The sequence below is a fragment of the Rhipicephalus microplus genome, unplaced genomic scaffold (genome assembly GCF_043290135.1).
Source record: "Rhipicephalus microplus isolate Deutch F79 unplaced genomic scaffold, USDA_Rmic scaffold_34, whole genome shotgun sequence".
In the NCBI taxonomy this organism is placed as follows: domain Eukaryota; kingdom Metazoa; phylum Arthropoda; class Arachnida; order Ixodida; family Ixodidae; genus Rhipicephalus; species Rhipicephalus microplus.
Window position 1 is genome coordinate 2,916,020 of NW_027464607.1, and position 19,461 is coordinate 2,935,480.

Here is a 19,461-nt window from a genome sequence, read left to right on the forward strand (position 1 = left end):
GCTGACCATGACATCCAGCCATTCAAGTACATGCTTCGTGACTGGCTGTATAGGCGGGTATCGATCGTGCTCAAGAAAAGCTATCGGTCTTTAAGGCCCCGAAGCATCCCTCGAGACGTCAGCAATGGGCTCGTAATAATAAGCGGGCTGGCGAAGAACTGACAACAGACAGCGTCGTATGCGAGTGGCACTTTGATGAGACCTTCATTGGGAGAACATACCGGCACGTTGATGATTGATATGTGGGGTTTAACGTCCAAAAACCACTATATAAATTTCAGAGACGCCGTAGAGACGCCGTAGAGACGCCGTAGGGCTTCGGAAATTTAGACCACCTGGGGTTCTTTAACGTGCACCCAAATCTGAGCACACGGGCCTACATTTCCGCCTCCATCGGAAATGCAGCCGCCACAGCCGGGATTAGAGCCCGCGACCTGCGGGTCAGTAGCTGAATACCTTATCCACTAGACCACCACGGTGGGGCTACCGGCACGTTGTAAACGGTGAGGTTGTAGAAATACTCCGTGATCGACCGAGTTTGTCGGACGACGCTGTGCCTACGGTGTTCCCGGACGCACCGAAGTACTTTAAAAAAAGCACTCGTGAAAAGAAAGGACCGAAATATATGTGAGCAGCACGGACCAACTACGAAACGGCAAAAGCACAACTAAGTCAGCAGACAAGAGCCCGAAGTACTCGTGCAGCAACAGGAGCTCGAAATTCCCAATATTCCTGAGGTCGAAACATCTGACGCAGTCGACGCTGTCGCCGAAGTTCAATGTGTGTGTGTGAATCTCCGTCTTCCTGACAAAATATGGAACAAGTTAACGTTTGGTGGTGAACATGAATGTCCGTTGTACGGTGTATGTGTCAGTTTGACACGGTGTATGTGTCAGGGCGGACAAGTTGACCATGTTTTGCTGCCCAAGCTGGTGAAGTTCAAAGCTAATAGCTGTGAACAGAACTGATTGTGTTGCTTTGTGTACCTGAGGGACATAGTTCATTCGCAGTGTACAGTCTCGCCGCAGCAAGAAGCACAGTCGGTGCTCGAAAGGACACATGCACTTGGCATGTCCAAATGCCAAAAAAAGCTCCCTAACACACGCCGCAGCTTACGTACAGCTCAAAAAAAGCTGCTGAATGCAAATTTCTTGGTGGCAATATCTTGTCACCAAGAAATCAGGGGCCATTGTCACACCGAACAGTGAGTTAGTGGGTGCATTTGACAAGGGAGGCTTACTTTATCCTTGTGAAAATCTGGCCAGACTGGTGAAATCCTTAGAGGATGCTTTTACTTTGTTTTCTTACTGAAAAATTGCATTCCTTCAGCATGATTCCATACAGTTCTTGGCGAGAATCAAGCCGGATAGAGTTGGCTGTGAAATTCACAGCAAGGAACTTACTGCTAAAGTAGTGCAGTTTTTTCTGCTCCCGTGTATGCACTTCTGGATCAAATCTTTAAAGATAGGAGTGTCCAAAGGGAGCGCCAGAAACACTTGAAGTTGAGAAGGTGCAACTAATCTGACTTCTTCACGTAACAGGAATGTATGTGATAACGAATGTGTGCCAGATCCATGTGATGGCATATGTGTCGTGAATAAACACGTTTTACCACTTCTCTTGCGCGTAGTTATTACCCATCTAAGGTCATACCTTAACAAAAATAATTTGTCCTAGCATAGCGAGAACAATCGCTGAAGTAAGTATAAAATAGCCTCCAGCCACAGCATCCCGCTCTCGTCTCGGAGTTCTTCAAGGAAAAGATGCCAGAAAATGGAATTCACGCTGTGGGGAACCCCTTTAAAGTACAAAAAAATAAAGGTGGGCGATGGGAGGGGGAAGATTGAGAAAAGCCGTACACTTCAATTGTAAAGAGTTTACACTTCACCAAGGGAGAACACACTAAAGTAAACTATCCATGCGAGCAAGTGATTTCGTTCAGCTGCAGCATAATAAACAATAAAAACAGCAATGGGACCGAGTACCTAAGGGAAAACGAAATATACGTGACGACTAAAGGTAACAGGAATGCAGCAGTGATGAAAAATAGGGCACTGTGGAATTACCTTAGGTATGATGTTGTGATAAGAATATGGAAAGGGGTCATTTTTCCTGCACTGACGTTCGGCAATGCGGTCTTGTGCACGAGATCAGAAGTTCAAGCAATATTAGAAATTAAGACGTGGAACGGGTACGCTTGCTTCAGGAGCTCACGGGAATACACCAAATCAGGGCGTACAAGGTGATATGGGATGGACATCATTTGAGGGCAGGGAAGCTAGCAGCAACATGAAATTTGAGAATCGATTGAGAGAAATGGGGGAGGAGCGTTGGGCAAGAAAGGATTTTAGCTACTTTTACATGAAGAATGTCGATACAAAAACGAGGAAGCGAACCAGGAAATGGACTGGTAAATACCTATAAAACAGCAGGTGGCCAAACTAAAAAGAACTATTGGTTAAGAATAAAGTGAAGGAAACGGAGATTAACATGTGGAGAATTGGCATCATGAAGTCCGCACTAGAGGTCTATCGAACTTTTAAGCAGGAAATTGCAGAGGAAAGTATCTATGATAATACTCAGGGTAGTTCTCTACTGTTTGAGGCAAGGACGGTAGTATTGCGAACCGAGACATATCGGGCCAAATACGAAGGGGTAGACACGGTATGCAGTGCATGTGGAGAGGAGGAGGAAACTGCCGAACACTTGAGAATGTTCTGTAAAGGGCTTCACCCTATAGTTCAGGATGATGGCGCAGAGTTTTTCAAAGCACTGGGGTTTAGGGACAGGGAAGGCAAAATAGACTTTAGGCGGGTAGAATTAACTAGAAGAAAGTTATCTGATTGGTGGCTAAAGTCAAGGCACGAGTGAAAATAAACCCTTCACTGCAAAGTACCAGTCCTCAGCTTCACTATTTAAAGGGAACAAAAAGATAAATCTAGTGGTTAGTTCACTAAGTATACTGCTAGGTGGCGCTAGCCGCTACCCGATCTGAAGGGTACAACCACATCCATCCATTCATCCATCCATCCATTCATCCACGTCGGTAGGTCGTGCAAGGTCGAGCAGGTCGGTTGGTGCAGCAGCAGCGCGCAACGAGAGATATGTTTACCTTTATTTCTTTAGGTTTGTGAACACCATTATTGTTTCTCCCTCCTTGTCAATAGCTTGCGTGACGAGTGCTGTGGGTGTGGGACGCGGGCAACGTTGCAGTGACATTGACCACGTGAATGGGCTAGGCGGCTGTTTCGAAGAAGTTCGGGGCGCCGGGTTAGTTGTCAAACAGCTAGAACCGAACACGAAGGGGACCTAGTGAGAGTCTACTAGCGAAATTGAACACGTGTTTGTGCGGTGTAGGCGGCAGCTTCTAAAAGTTGTTGAGGTGGGAGAGTTAGTGGAGGCGGCTGGATAGCGGAATTAGGATTGAGCTTAGGGCTGTCGGGCGCTCGGTCCGATGGTCAGGCAGGCGATGGCTAAAGAGGCTTGGAAAACCACAGGCGAGAGTGAGCTGGTGGAGTGCGAAGAATGCAAGCGCTGGTGCTAATTGGACGAGACAGATTTCTCAAGCTTGGCCGACGCGCAGGCGAGCTTCGTGTGCAGGCTGTGCGAGGCACTGAAGGCGGCCGTGCAGCGCATGGATGCTAGCATCGAGGGGCTTAAAGGGGAGCTTAGGGCGGAACGGGAGCAAAAGATGTAACTCCAAAAACCGCTCGGAGCGTCGCGTGAGTGGAAGGAGGCTACCACCAGCCTATTAGAGCAAATGACGGGTGACCTTTAAAAAGAACGGGAAGGGCGTACCGAGCTCAAGCAGCGGGTAAAGGAGCTCATGGTGTTTTGCCCCGGCCCCGAGCGGTGTGAGACGGAAGACGTATGTAGTGGAAAAGGCGACAAGCGGTAAGGAGCAAACGAGAAGGGAGGTCAGGGGGCCGCAGTGTCTGGCAACAGCACGCAGGCTTCGAGATTATACAGCTCGGTGGCGCGGCACTCTTCCCGCAGGGCATCAGCACAGGACCGACGGCAAAGAGAGAAACAGGCGAAGCAAACAGGGGTACCATCACAAACAGGACGCTACAGATTAGGGCGTAGAAGGATTTTAGTTGTGGGGGACTCTAACGTGGCCAGCGTTAGGGATGGCGTCTTCGCGACAGTGAAATCAGATGGGAGAGTGAGGGTGGAGGCCCATTCAGGGAAGAACATGGTGGATGCACTGGCCAAAGCTCAGGAGGTTGTAGAGAACAGCATCGATGGCGAAAATCTCGCCATTATTCATGCTGGGCTCAATGATGTGTTCAAGGGCAAGGATCAGAACCTTCAGAGACAGTTAGAGGATGGGATGCGTAAGCTCCGAGAAGTCTCTGGGAGTGTGCATGTGACCATATGCACAGTCCCAGAAGTCTGGGGGCAGTCTCGTGGGATTGAAAGGAGGGTAGTGGAGGCCAACTATGGGATCAAGGTATGAGCCGGCATTTCGGATACAGCGTAATGGAAGTGAACCAAGACGTGTACGAGCCCGGCACTCGCTGCTTTGCACAGGATGGCATTCACTACAGTGGTGCGACAGGCAGGAGGGTCGGTAATAGAATGGGTCGTCAAGCCACAGCTATTTTAAGGGAACCCAGAGCCCTGAGGCCAACAGTGTAGCCAAAGACGGTACTAAAGGGGCACAAATATTCAAGCCACGCGCAGTCCGGGGGACAAGAAATCGACATAAGCACAAGGGCCGAGCTAAGTCAAACGTAGGCTATATTTATTTATTTATTTATTTATTTATTTATTTCCAATACTGCTGCTCTCATCTGAGAGCGTAGCAGGAGGGCAATACAAAAAGTGCAATATATAAAACATAAAACATTTCAGGAACAATGAAATATCTAATAAATGTAAAAAAAGAGGTTACAATAAATATAAGGCAAGAACAAATAGCGTTTACCAAAATATATACAATGAATACATTTATCACACTATTGAGACAGGCCTGTAGTTATATCCTCTCTGTGTCGAGGATTAGTTGCTTGTGCCTTCAATTTTATTAACAAATTCCGAGAATGATTTGGTGTTTGTGATCGATGGATGTACTTGATTCCATTCCCTAATGGCAAGTGGAAAAAAAGAATGCTTGAAGGTTTCATTACTATATGAATATTCTGTTAGTATATTGGGATGCTGTTGGCGTGTAGGTCGGGTTTCGGAAAACGAAATGTACTTCGACACGTTTATCTTGAAACTGTTGTGAATTATCTGAAACAAGAATTTTAAGCGGGCTTCTTTCGCCCTTTCTAGCAGCGTTTTTAGATTGGATGCGTTTAAAAGGTAAGTTGGGGAGTCAGTGCGCCTGTACCTGTTGTGAATAAATCTTATCGCTTTTCTTTGCACTGCTTCCAGTTTCCTTATGTTAGTCTTTGTATGCGGGAACCAAACCACGTTGGCATATTCTAAAATCGGTCTTATAAATGTCTTATAGGCAAGCAGCTTTATTGGGGTGGGAGCTAGTTTTAGGCTTCTTTTAAGAAAAAATAACTTACGTAGTGCTGCTGCGGAAACGTTATCTATGTGCTGGGTCCAGTTAAGGTCCGAAGTAAGCGTCACCCCTAAATATTTATGTTGGTTTACTTTAGGTAGCATGGTGCCGTCGACTGCATAGTTGAATATTGAGGGCTGTTTTCTTTTAGTTATTGTGATCACAGCGGATTTTTTTACGTTTATTGACATCTGCCATTGTTTACACCATTCGGATATTGTGTTTAGGGAGGCACTCAGCGCAAGGTGGTCTGTATGGCTATTGATTTCCTGATATATAACACAATCGTCAGCAAAAAGTTTTATGTTAGTGTCGATGTTTGTTGCAATGTCGTTGATATAGATTAAAAATAACAATGGTCCAAGAACTGATCCTTGTGGTACGCCTGATGATACAGAAACGGTTTTCGATGTAGCTTGTTCAAAGAATACGAATTGTTTTCGATTGAGCAAAAAGTCCTTAATCCAACTGGCGAATGAGGTGTTACCTAAGATGGCTTCCAATTTCGCAATTAATTTGTTATGGCAGACACTGTCAAATGCTTTTGAAAAATCTAATAGGACCATATCTGTTTGACTGCGGCGATTGAGGCTATGTGCAAGGTCATGTACAACTTCGGTCAATTGTGTAATAGTTGATAAACCGTTTCGAAATCCATGCTGGTTGGGAGAAAAAAAAATGTATTTGTTCAAGGAAAGATGTGATGTGTTTAAAAATAACATGTTCTAGTAGTTTGCACGATGTACTTGTAAGAGATATAGGTCTATAGTTCGATACCAGGACTTTATCTCCGGATTTATGTATTGGTATGACTTTAGCTAATTTCCAGTCAGACGGTAATTTAGCGAGCTGCAAGGATTTCCTAAAAATTATTCCGAGATATTTACTACTCCATTCCGCGTACCTTTTAAGAAATTCGTTCGGAATGTTATCGGGACCACTAGATTTCCTGGGATCAATTTTCAATAAAAGATTCATGACACCGGCATCTGTAATGATTAGGTCATCGATGGTCGTGGTAATGCGCGAACTAATAGAGGGTACATTTTTATTTTCAGCTGTGAATACAGATTGAAAAAAGTTGTTAAATGACTCAGCTTTATCTTGTTTTTCTTTTGCAGATAGTTGTGTCACTGCCCCCTTTACACTGAAATGTTTCCAGAACCTGCGAGGGTTATTTGCAAGGAAACTCGGCAGAGTTACGTTAAAGTAATGATCTTTTGCCGCTTTGGTTTTATCTCGTAGATCAGTCTTAGCGTTCTGCAGTTTTAAAGTTATCGACTGGCTTTGGTTATTTTTTGCTGTTTTACGAAGACGATTCACGCGACGTTTTGAGTGAATAACTTCACGCGTGATCCATGGGTTTGACCTCTGCTGTTTTCTAGTTTTTTGGGGAACATACTTATCGATACAAAAAAATATAATTGATTTGAACTTAATCCATAGAGCGTCTATGTCACATGATGCGTCCGACGCGAGTTGTGAAAAGTTGGCAAACTCGTAGTCTAAGTGTGTTAGTATGCTGTTGTCGTCTGCTCTTTGAAAGTCAGCAATCACAGACACTTCGTCACGATTGATTTGGGTATTGCTAATAGGTAGAATGCATAGCGGTATATCGTGGTCCGAAATGCCTTCAATAATACTCGATTTAACGGCACTTATCGGGAAGTGTTGGCTGAGAAGGATAAGATCCAGGATGTTTTTAACGGCACCTTGTGTGCGCGTAGGCTCAGTTACGATTTGTTGAAGGTTAAAGGCAAGCATAATATCAAGGAGAGCTTCAGAGGCTGCTGACGAGTGATGCATAGTATTCCATTCTATGTCAGCAAGATTGAAATCACCCATCAGCAGTACTTTCGAATTTCTCACATTTTGATGCATGAATTCTTGAATGGCCGATATACTTTCATGACCCGATGACGGGCTCCGGTAAACACACCCAATGAACACAGTCCCTGAGTCACACGTGAGTTTACAAAAGATTGCTTCAGCTTCTAAATTGTGCGCCAAAACGTGGAAGGAAAAGCGATTCTTTATCAGCAGAGCAACACCACCCCCTCGCGTCAGACGGTCCTTGCGGATTACAGAATAACTTGGGGGAGCAATTTCAGAGTCGTACACGTCAGGGGTGAGCCATGTTTCAGTGATAGCCACAACATCAGGTTCATATTCAAGCAACAGATTTTCAAGAGCTTCGATTTTGTTTAGAATACTTCTAGCATTTATATTCAGTACAGTTATTTCTTTAATTTTGCGCCTTGACGAGTGTAAGGCCGCCCCTTCGTGTCGTCCTTTTTTTGACGAAGCAGAACTTTGTCATTTTTTTCGTTATTCCAAACGAAGGCTTGGCCATTAATATAGAGTTTGTCGAAGGCTAGTGACACCTTCTCGTGTTTCTGTCGATTTTCTTTTGCACTCTCCCAAAGCCTCTTTCTGACTTCCCGTATTTTACGCGAGAAGTCTTCACCAATGGACAAGCCAGAGTTTTTCAGTTTGTACCCATTTTTGAGTATTCCATTTTTTTGTCTAGAATCCAGCAGTTTGAAAATCACTGGTCTGACTTTATTTCTCTGTGCATTCCCTAATCGGTGTATACGTTCGATTGCAACTGGTTCAAGTTCCAGTTTTTCTTTAATAATACCTTCGTTTACGGCTTGTTCTAAGCTTTCACTTGTTTCTCCCTCCTGTTCAGCTAAGCCGTACACAATAAGGTTTGACCGGCGGCTTCGATTTTCAAGGTCATCTATTCTTTTTTGCAGTGTTTCAATTACCTGTTTCATGTTTAATATTTCACCGTGAGAAGCTTCGACTTTCTTTTCTAGTTCCGTTATTGCGTCAAGCTTTTTATCAATATCGGTCAGACGCTTCTCTTTTATCTCTTTTATGTCGGAAGCAATTTCCTTTATCTGTCTTGCGATTTGGGTTAGCTCAGGCCCAGGGTTTGTTTCAATATCGCCCCCAAGGAGCAATAATTTCTTCGCTAGGTCTATACATATTGACACAATTCCACAAAACTGCCGCGGGCACAGCAGCACAAGCAAGAAACGGTTGTCTGATCGAATACAAATTCCATGTTCCCTTCTCACCTGCACGATGAAGACGAAGGGGTTAAGCGTCCGCATTGCCTGAGTGCCGCTGTGCCCACAGCCTGCGTTGTTTGGTGCGGGCGCTTTTGTAGTCGTGGTTATCCGTGGTGGCGCTGCTTGTAGGTCGATTGCACTGGTTGCCTTGTAGTGACGCAACACAGATTCAACTGCCACGAAGAGCAGGATATCTGGTGCGTGTAGTGTCGATGCGTTGAATGCCTGCGCAGTCCACGTGTCCGTGGTCAAGATGGCGTTTCCACCGCTGACAGAGAACAGCAAGTCCGGGAAGAGCTGCAGCATCTGCACGATGAAGACGAAGGGGTTAAGCGTCCGCATTGCCTGAGTGCCGCTGTGCCCACAGCCTGCGTTGTTTGGTGCGGGCGCTTTTGTAGTCGTGGTTATCCGTGGTGGCGCTGCTTGTAGGTCGATTGCACTGGTTGCCTTGTAGTGACGCAACACAGATTCAACTGCCACGAAGAGCAGGATATCTGGTGCGTGTAGTGTCGATGCGTTGAATGCCTGCGCAGTCCACGTGTCCGTGGTCAAGATGGCGTTTCCACCGCTGACAGAGAACAGCAAGTCCGGGAAGAGCTGCAGCATCTGCACGATGAAGACGAAGGGGTTAAGCGTCCGCATTGCCTGAGTGCCGCTGTGCCCACAGCCTGCGTTGTTTGGTGCGGGCGCTTTTGTAGTCGTGGTTATCCGTGGTGGCGCTGCTTGTAGGTCGATTGCACTGGTTGCCTTGTAGTGACGCAACACAGATTCAACTGCCACGAAGAGCAGGATATCTGGTGCGTGTAGTGTCGATGCGTTGAATGCCTGCGCAGTCCACGTGTCCGTGGTCAAGATGGCGTTTCCACCGCTGACAGAGAACAGCAAGTCCGGGAAGAGCTGCAGCATCTGCACGATGAAGACGAAGGGGTTAAGCGTCCGCATTGCCTGAGTGCCGCTGTGCCCACCTATTAATATTAATATGCAGGGTGGTAGGAATAGGTTAAATTGGGAAGAGACTGAAGAGCAGTTGAGGCAGGAGGAGCTGATGGTATATGGCGTTGTGGAGACACATCTTCGGGACATGGAGCAACCACCTTGCAATCTGGACTACGTATGGGAATATTGCAATAGAACAGAAGGCAGCAAAAAGGGGGGTGGAATAAACGTTTCTCTCCAAGAAGACGTTTTATAGTTCACAAGCGCCGAACAGAACATTGGGCTGTAAGCCTAAGTGACGCGCCTTAGCTTCAGGTACTTCCTCTTTTCACGTGAACATGCTCGCTCCTTGTGGAGTGCCTTATGTAAAAACGCAATTGTGTGAGCAAAGAAAACTTGGTCGCTTGATTCTTCAGGCTCAGACCATGTTGTGCGTGGCCCGCCCAGTGTGACATTTTTTTTCAAGCAGGAAACAAGCTTTTCCAAGCTGTCCATGTGAAAAATCGTTGTAGCTAAACAACTTTGAAAAAGTGATTTAAAAGGCGTCCATGAATGCAAAGAGCTTCTCTGAAAGGCCTACCCATAGGCGTCCGCACGAAGGGAGAAATGAGGTGGGAGCTCCCCCCCCCCCCCCCCCGCCAATTCGTCACCTGGTAGGGGGACTCTAAATCTGATCTATACATTGACTAGGTGGCGGGGCACTCCTTTAGTAATCTAAATGTGGCCGCAAAATCTGCATCATACACTGATTATAGAAAGGAGGCGCCCAGCAATGAACCTTCGCCCCCCCCCCTCCTAAATGGCAAGCACGCCTATACGCCTTCCCCCTCAATGTGGTTAATTCACCATTCCCAGTGTGCTCGAAGTGTCGGGAGATAAACATCTATATCGTCGAAGTGCAGCTCGCATACAGCCGAGTTTTTTTTTTTTTTTTTTTTGAAGCAGCTTGTTAGCTTGTGGGATCGATCTCCACCACTGTGCATACAGAGCTTCGTCTTTTGGAAAGCCGAACAACGCATGTTTTTTTTTTTTCAGCCGATCTGTGGCTTTTAGGGCACCCCGGGACGAAGCAATGACTTTGTTTTCACGCCGTGAGAGTCCATACAGAAGCATTGGTGTCAGAGTGCCACCACTATAAAAAAACGAGGACGAACGCGCCCGACGAAACTGTCGGAAACGAGCAAACAACGTTGGATGGATGGATGGATGGATGGATGGATGGATGGATGGATGGATGGATGGATGGATGGATGGATGGATGGATGGATGGATGGATGGATGGATGGATGGATGGATGGATGGATGGATGGATGGATGGATGGATGGATGGATGGACGTGGCTGTACCCTTTAGATTGGGCGGTGGCTATCGCCACCTAGTCGTGATACTCAGTGAACTAACCGCTCGATTTATATATTTTCCTTTAAGTAGTGAACATGAGAACTAGTACTTTGCAGTGAAGGGTTTAATTTTAACTCGTGCCTTGACTTTAGCCACCAATCAGATAACCTTCTTTTAGTTAATTCTACCTGCTTAAAGTCAATTTTGCCCTCCCTGTCCATAAACCCCAGTGATTTGAAAAACTCGGCGCCATCATCCTGAACTATAGGTTGAAGCCCTTTACAGAACCTTATCAGGTGTTCGGCAGTTTCTTCTTCCTCTCCACACGCACTGCATACTGTGTCTAACCCTTCGTATTTGGCCCGATATGTCTTGGTTCGCAATACTCCCGTCCTGGCCTCAAACAGTAGACAGCTACCCTGAGTATTATCATAGATTCTTTCCTTGGCAATTTCCTGCTTAAAGGTTCGATAGATCTCTAGTGCGGACTTCTTAATATGCCAATTTACCACATATCAGTCTCCGTTTCCTTCACTTTCTTCTTAACCAATAGTTCTTTTTGGTTTGGCCACCTGCTGTTTTCTAAGAATTTACCAGTCAATTTCCTGGTTCGCTTCCTCCATATTGTATCGACATTCTTCATGTACAAAAATATGAATACTTTCCTAGCCCAACGCTCCTTCCCCATTTCTCTCAATCGCTTCTCAAATTTTATCTTGCTGCTAGCTTCCCTGCCCTCAAATGATGTCCATTCCATATCATCTTGTACTCCCTGATTTGGTGTTTTCCCATGAGCTCCTAAGGTAAGCCTACCTATTCCACGTTGCCTATTTTCTAATCTTGCTTGAACTTCTGATCTCATGCACAAGACCGCATTGCCGAACGTCAGACCAGGAACCATGACCCCTTTCCATATTCCTCTCACAACATCATACCAATTGTAATTCCACAGTGCCCTGTTTTGCATTACCGCTGCGTTCCCGTTACCTTTATTCGAAATGTATATTTCGTGTTCTCTTAGGTACTCGTACTTGAACTGGTATAGCGCATTACGGGGAATAAGAAACGGCCGAGCAGACCGACACAAGAGGACAGAGCGCTAACTTCCAACTCGGTCTGCTCGGCCGTTTCTTCTTCCCCGTAATGCGCTATACCAGTTCAAGTACGACGAACCAACTCGCCCAATCTTCAACACTCTTAGGTACTCGACCACATTAGAAGGGCAAGAGTGGGGGCTAGTTGGTTGAACATTGTTGAGACTCACACCGCGCTGGAATTAAACACACAAATAAAAGACACACTGAAGCACAGGTAGGACACACACGAGCGCGAAATGTGTGTCCTACCTGTGCTTCAGTGTGTCTTTTATTTGTGTGTTTAATTCCAGCGCGGTGTGAGTCTCAACAATCGACCACATTGTTTATCTATACGCCCAGATATTTGTATTTATCTGTTATCTCTAGCGTGACCTCCTGTATTCTAAGCTTCCTACCTTCATTATCATTAAAAATCATGACTGCTGATTTTTCGTTACTGAGTATAAAATCTAACCTATCTCCCTCATTACCGCAGATGTACACCAATCTCTGCAAATCTTCCTTGTGTTCGGCCATTAGCACTATCTGCGTACATCACTGCTGGTAGTGCCTTTTCAATGAGTTTTTCTTGTTTGACGAAAGACAGGTTGAAGCCCAGTCCACTTCCCTCTAATTTGGCCTCTAATCCTTGTAGGTACATCATGAATACTAAGGGTGACAGGGGACACCCCTGCCTAAGTCCCCGTTTTACCTCTGCAGGCTTGGATACCTGTTTTTGCCACTTTATAATTACCTTGTTACCTTTACAGATATCCTTTAAAAGATTAGTGACTACATCTTCCACGCCTAGTGTGTCCAGTATTCCTTACAATTCTTCTTGAACCACGCTATCGTACGCTGCCTTGATATCCAAAATCGTATAAACGATTGCGCGCGCCCCCACGTGGCGCCCCCACGCGGCTCCTCCTTGGAGGCTTCAGTGCGCTTCGTAGGCGCCGCTTGCCGCTCAACACACTTCCCTATTCTAGCCACTGTGCCTATACACTATCTATGACACTACCAGAGAGAGAGAGAGAGAGAGAGAAAAGACTTTATTCACAGAATCCTGCGTGGGGTAGGTGCCGGCCTCGCAGGGCGTGGTCTACCCTTGTAATGTTTTAGTCTATGCAGTCCTAGAAACACGGGGCAAAGAACTCGAGGGTTGAACCTGACCCGACAGGGGATGCTTGGGTTCCCGCGCCAGGCGCGTGCATGTCACGAGTTCCCGTTTTCCTCTGCCTGGCCAGGACCCCTTCGAGCCGCTGGATCGCCCATTTCTGAGATTGACTGTCCACCGAGCGGATCCACTGCTCCAACTGCGCTGGCAGTTCTTAGCGGGCGGTGCTGTCGTCGGCACCAGTTACTCTGCCATGAAGATTCCCCAGCCCTGCTGCTTACATCACCATCGACCCCGTCACATGAACCGCCGCCCGGTATCGCTGCACTGTCACACCTCACTATCTGTCCTAGTGTCATCAGTTCTTGTTCGCATATACTGCACACAAGGCTTGCGAACTTCTCGGGACATATGTGGCGCGCCATCACCAGTGTTAACGCACACGTCACTTGTAGGTGACGAAGCAACACCGACTCCGCTCGGGAAAGTTCTCGATGCGGGCCGGGCATTCTCTTCTTTCTTCCCTGTGCCTCCTGAGTATCGCGCCGTAGTCGACTAGGGATTCGGGATCTTGTTCGTCGCCGACACCCACGGGAATGCTCTCGCTGTCGTCCCGGCACCTGATGAGTTCTCGTGCCGCTGCATCGGCATCCTCGTTGGGGTTGTTCGCGTTCGGTAGGTCCCCCATGCGGGCTGGGAACCACTTTATTGTAATGTTTGGCCCAGTCGGGTGACGTTCCGAGGTTCGCGAGGCTCTGGCGAGCCCCATGATCCGCTCCGCCTCCTCCCAGACCGTGCTTCTGGCGTAGTTCCTGACCACTGTTTCGGAGTCACTCAGGATCGTTTGAATGCCCGGTACTCCCAACACCAGGCCGATTGCTGCCTCTTCTGCCCAGCATGGGGTGTTCGCTTTAATTGTACCCGCATTGATCAGCTCACCCGTTGATGCCCGTATGACTGCCATTGCGTACACGCATATTCTCAATGGATGTTTAGCCACGTTCTCGTCGCAAGAGTCTCTCGTTTTTGTCTGAATAAACAGTGAATGAATGAATGAATGAATGAATGAATGAATGAATGAATGAATGAATGAATGAATGAATGTACTGCTTGGCCAGGGCCGCTGCTCTCGCCTAGTGTCTTTCTCCGTCCTTCTCCGGGTTCACGTTCCTTTGCAACGAGAACACTATGATGCCCCTTGACGCTTCGTCCCTCAGGGGGACCTGGCTCTCCAGTTCGTCGTCTTCCGCACCTCCATGAGCGGGTGAGTTGATTCTCACTCTCTCCGGGATGCTTCTGCCCGTCTTCGTGCTGTTTAGTTGAGCTAGCAGTGCCGTTCGTTGGGCCTCTCCGATCTCTGAGAGTGTGTTCTGCACCCCCAGAGCAAGCAAGGCTGACGTTCTCATGCCTGGCAGTAGACCCAAGGCGTTCCTGTAGGCCTTCCTTATGGCGGCGTCGATTTTCTCCTCATCCACTCTGGCCCAGTGGTGGAAGGCTCCCGCGTATGCTGCCTGGCTGACGACGAAGGCCTGCAACAGCCGCAGAAGCCCCCTCTCGTTCATGCCTTGGTACCTCGTCGACACCCGCTTCACGAAGCGGGTGGCGATCCTGATCTTCGTTACGATGTTCTTCATTGCGGTAGCGTTCGTCTGGATGCCGTCCACGAACATCACCAAGACTCTCAGCCCGGAGACGTGCGGGATAGGCGCCCCGTCGCCCGTCCCGACCACGATGTTCTCTGCCGCGGCCTGGCTGGCCGCTTACCGGAACTACCCCGGTGGTGGCAGGATCAGGAGCTGAGACTTTTGCGGCGAGCACCGCAGGCCCGTACCCAAGAGCGCGGCCTCGACGGCGCACACCACATTTTGGAGGTTCGACTCGATCTCCCCGTCGCTACCGCCGGTGACCCAAATGGTGACGTCGTCAGCGTATAGGCAGTGCTGGATCCCCGGACTCAGTGCTTCGAGGCGTTTGATTACCTGGATCATTATTATTGTTACGGTTAGACTGAGTTTAACTATGTTTATTTACAGGAGAGATCAGGCGACGATCGGCGATGATGGCGAACATAGGCTGAACCAAGTAACTTCCTCTTCCTCTACCTTTGTCCCCAAAACATGGCCCGGCTCATACCATATCATTCCCCGGTTCACAGACGAAGCCCGCTGGGCGAGGCGAATCATTGGCGTATTGTGAGATGGAACTGCTTGAGACGAGCTACATGCGCCAACTGTGTTTGGCTTGACCGACGACCAGCTGACGTCAAGTGTGCCACCATGTAGGTCAAGTCACTCAGGCGATTTACAATAACGAATGGACCGACATAGTGCGCTAAAAATTTCTGGCATAAGCCACGTTTCCGCTGAAGGGTCCACAACCACACAAGGCCCCCTCTTTCGAATGAAACAGTGTCATGGCGTTGATCATACCTCTACTTGGAGTGATCTTACAATGCCAGTGTGCGAATATGGGCAATTTGGCGGGCTTTTTCAGCGCGGCACAGTGTTTAAGCAACTGAATCATCCGTATTAAGATCGAATGGAAGTATTGTATTGAGGCAGCTGCGCGATGGTCGAGCGTAGAGTAGGTAGAATGGAGTGAAGTCCGTGGTTTCGTGCTTCATTGTATTATAAGCATAGGTAATGAATGGCAAAATGTCATCCCAGTTCCTGTGATTTGAGGATCCATACATAGCTGCCCCGCCGCGGTGGTCTAGTGGCTAAGGTACTCGGATGCTGACCCGCAGGTCGCGGGATCAAATCCCGGCTGCGGCGGCTGCATTTCCGATGGAGGCGGAAATGTTGTAGGCCCGTGTACTCAGATTTGAGTGCACGTTAAAGAACCCCAGGTGGTCAAAATTTCCGGAGCCCTCCACTACGGCGTCTCTCATAATCATATGGTGGTTTTGGGACGTTAAACACCGCAAATCAATCAGGATCCATACATAGCCAGCATATTAGTAAGCGTGCGGTTTGTGCGTTACACAAGGCCATTCGTCTGGGGATAATATGGCGTTGAATGGCGGAACTGCAAAGTGCAGAGACGGAGCAATTCCTATACAGTGTCGGCGACGAACTGGCGACTGCGATCACTGATGATGACACGAGGTGGACCATGGCGAAGAATGATGGATCGTAACAGGAAAGAGGCGACGGAATCCGCTGTGGAAGATGGTATCGCAGCAGTTTCCGTATATCTGGTAAGGTGATCGACGCAGCCTATGATCCAGCGGTTGTTGTTGCAAGACCATGGAAACGGTCCTATCAGGTTGATACCAACTTGTTTTAAAGGTGTTGTGGGTGGCGTTAGAGGATGAAGGAGACCATGCGGACTGCTTGTAGGACGTTTGTGGTGCTGGCATTTGTCGCAACTGTAGACGTATTGCTTCGTACATTGTTGCATTTTAGGCAAGAAGAAGCGCTCTCGAGTTCTATGCAAAGTGGGGATGAATCCAAGATGGCCAGACATCGGGTCATCAGGCATGAAATAGAGGACGTTATACCGCAGGCTTTGGGGAACCACTAGCAAATACCGCGCACCATTTGCCGAGAAATTCACCTTGTAAAGCAGTTCATCGCGAAGACAAAAGCGACTACTGCCCTTGGGGCTTCTGACAGTGGCGAATAAAGTCTAAAGTCAAGTCATTGCGCTGTTCCCGCTGGAACGTTGTGACATCAGGAAATGCGCGTAAAACAGTTGCAAATCAGATGTCAAACGTGTCTGTATTGCCGTCAGTCGTAGACAATGGAAGGCGAGAAAGACAATCGGCGGCGGTATGACGCCATCCACTTTTGTATGCAACATTAAAGTCAAATTTCTGGAGGCGCAGAGTCTGGCACGCAAGGCGTCCAGAAGGCTCTCGGAGAGTAAGGAGCCAGCATAGGGAATGATGGTCTGTTACAATCGTGAAAGGACGCCCATACAGGTAACAACAAATTTTCTGAATAGCAAATACGGCTGCCAAGCATTCTTGTTCGGTCACAGTGTATTTTTTTTCAGTCTTGCTGAGGGAACGACTTGTATAGGCAACGACATGCTCTCTGTCATTATGACACAGAACAAGAACACCTCCGATGCCAATACCACTTGCGTCGCTGTGTACTTCCGTAGGAGCAGTTGGGTCAAAATGGCGGAGAATTGGCTCTGATGTCAGCAGAAATTTGAGTTGACAGAAGGCAGCGTCACATTCAGATGTCCACTCGAATACACTGTCTTTTCGCAAGAGGCTGGTCAATGGGTACATGATGTCCGCAAATTTAGGCACAAAGCGTCGAAAATAAGAACATAACCCGAGAAAGCTGTGAAATTCTTTTTTAGACGTAGGTGGCTTAAAGGCGTTGACCGCTTCCATTTTCCGGGGGTCAGGCCTGACCCCATCTTTGTCTCTCAAATGACCAAGGATCAAGGCCTGCCGTTCACCAAACCGACACTTCTTGGAGTTCAAGACCAAGCCAGCCTTTCCCACACAGTCCAGAACGAGGCTCAAACGAACGTTATGTTCTTTGAATGTGCGGCCAAAAATAACAACGTCGTCCAGATAGCACAAACAGATCTCCCGTTTCAGTCCGCGAAGAATCGAGTCCATAAATCTTTCAAAAGTTGCGGGGGCATCGCATAGCCCAAATGGCATCACATTGAACTGATATAGTCCTTCCGGTGTTACAAATGCCGTTTTCTCTTTGTCAGTAGGGTGTATGGGGATCTGCCAATATCCTGATCATAGATCGAGTGAAGAAAAGTATGAAGCAGAATTTAGACAGTCAATTACGTCGTCAGTCCGAGGCAGCGGATACACATCCTTTTTAGTCAAGGCATTCAATCGTCCATAATCAACGCAAAACCTCCAGGAACCGTCTTTCTTGCGAACCAAAATCACAGGTGCTGCCCACAGGCTGCACGAATCTTCAATAACGCCCTTCTGCAACATGTCCTGAACCTGTTCAGCTATAACTTTCCGCTCAGATGACGACACCCTGTAAGGCTTTTGCCGAACCGGATGAGCAAAGCCTGTGTCGATGGCGTGCTGTGGTCGAGAGCATGGTAAAGAGAGTCACTTACCCTTTTCACCGAAGTCAAACACTGACCCATGTCGTTGTAATAGTTGGACCAATTTTTATTGTTCAGCGCCTTGCTAACCATGCTCAAAATGTGGGACACATGGAAGGTACTTCGTTTAGAGGTGCCCACGCGTTTCTCACTTTCCTCGTCGTTGATGGCGACAATAGAATTTTCCGTGACACCTTGGAACAGTGCGAGCTTCATTCCTCGAGGAAGGATAATCGGCGCAGACGAAGAATTAAGTGCCCACAAAAACGCACAGCCATTCGTAATTGAAATAATCGAATGAGGCACTATTACATATTTGCACACTGAACCATGAAAAATTAAACGATGGCATCAAATACTGATACTGCAGCTATTGGAGTAGATAAGGCTACTAAACTCATAGACCATGGTGGTAATGTCAGCTCTTTGGAAGCAATCAGTAAGTCTTCCGGAGGCAGCTGCTGCTCAACTAAAGCGGGAAGGTCATCACCACCGCTAACAGAAACTTCACCCGTACTGCAGACGACGAAATCGCCACACTCTTGGAGGAAGTCAATGCCTAGAATAACATAATGTGTACACCGTTTCAGAATCAGGAACTCAGTTGGGAAAGCCTTTCCCACCAACAACATATTAACGGCACATACTCCTACGGGTTGAAGTATGTCCCCGCCCATGCCACTAAATCTACCAGAATCCTAATAGGAAAACTTAACTTTGTAGCCTAAGCTATCTTCAAACAAACTGCTCATCACAGAAACTGTGGCACCAGTATCCACTAAAGCCGTTGCACACAATCCGTCTCTTGACACACATATCCGGTTTCTGTCCATCCTAACTGGCGGAGGTATATGAGGTGAATCCTGTTGTGCGACCTCGCCTCCATCGGCCGCACCGGCTAGTTTCCCGGCGGTGGTGGTGGCGACCACCGCCGTAGAGGTGAAGGAGAGCGATGTGTTCGGCCAGGCGGAGGTGTCAAGCTACGGTCACAAGTCACAAGCGGGGGAGGTTCCACGCCGGCTCCCTTGTCGTAGGGTGCTATTGGGATACGTGGCGACCAAGGATTGTCATAATAATTGTGGCCACTGCGAGGAGGCCTTGACGATGGCTCGTATCTCGATGTTATCTCTCTCTGCCGACGGCAGAACCGAGCAATGTGTCCTGGAGCACCACAGCTGTAGCACACAGGAGGTTGACGATATGCATTTCGGAAAGCACCACGAGGGCGTGGTGACACAGGTTTGTATTCGTTCAGGTTCTGATAGTCGGCGGCCAGCTGTCGAGGGTAACTGAAGCGGCGCTGGTGCCTCGTGTCTTGGCAGTGACAGCGCTGCGGCCTCGGTGGTA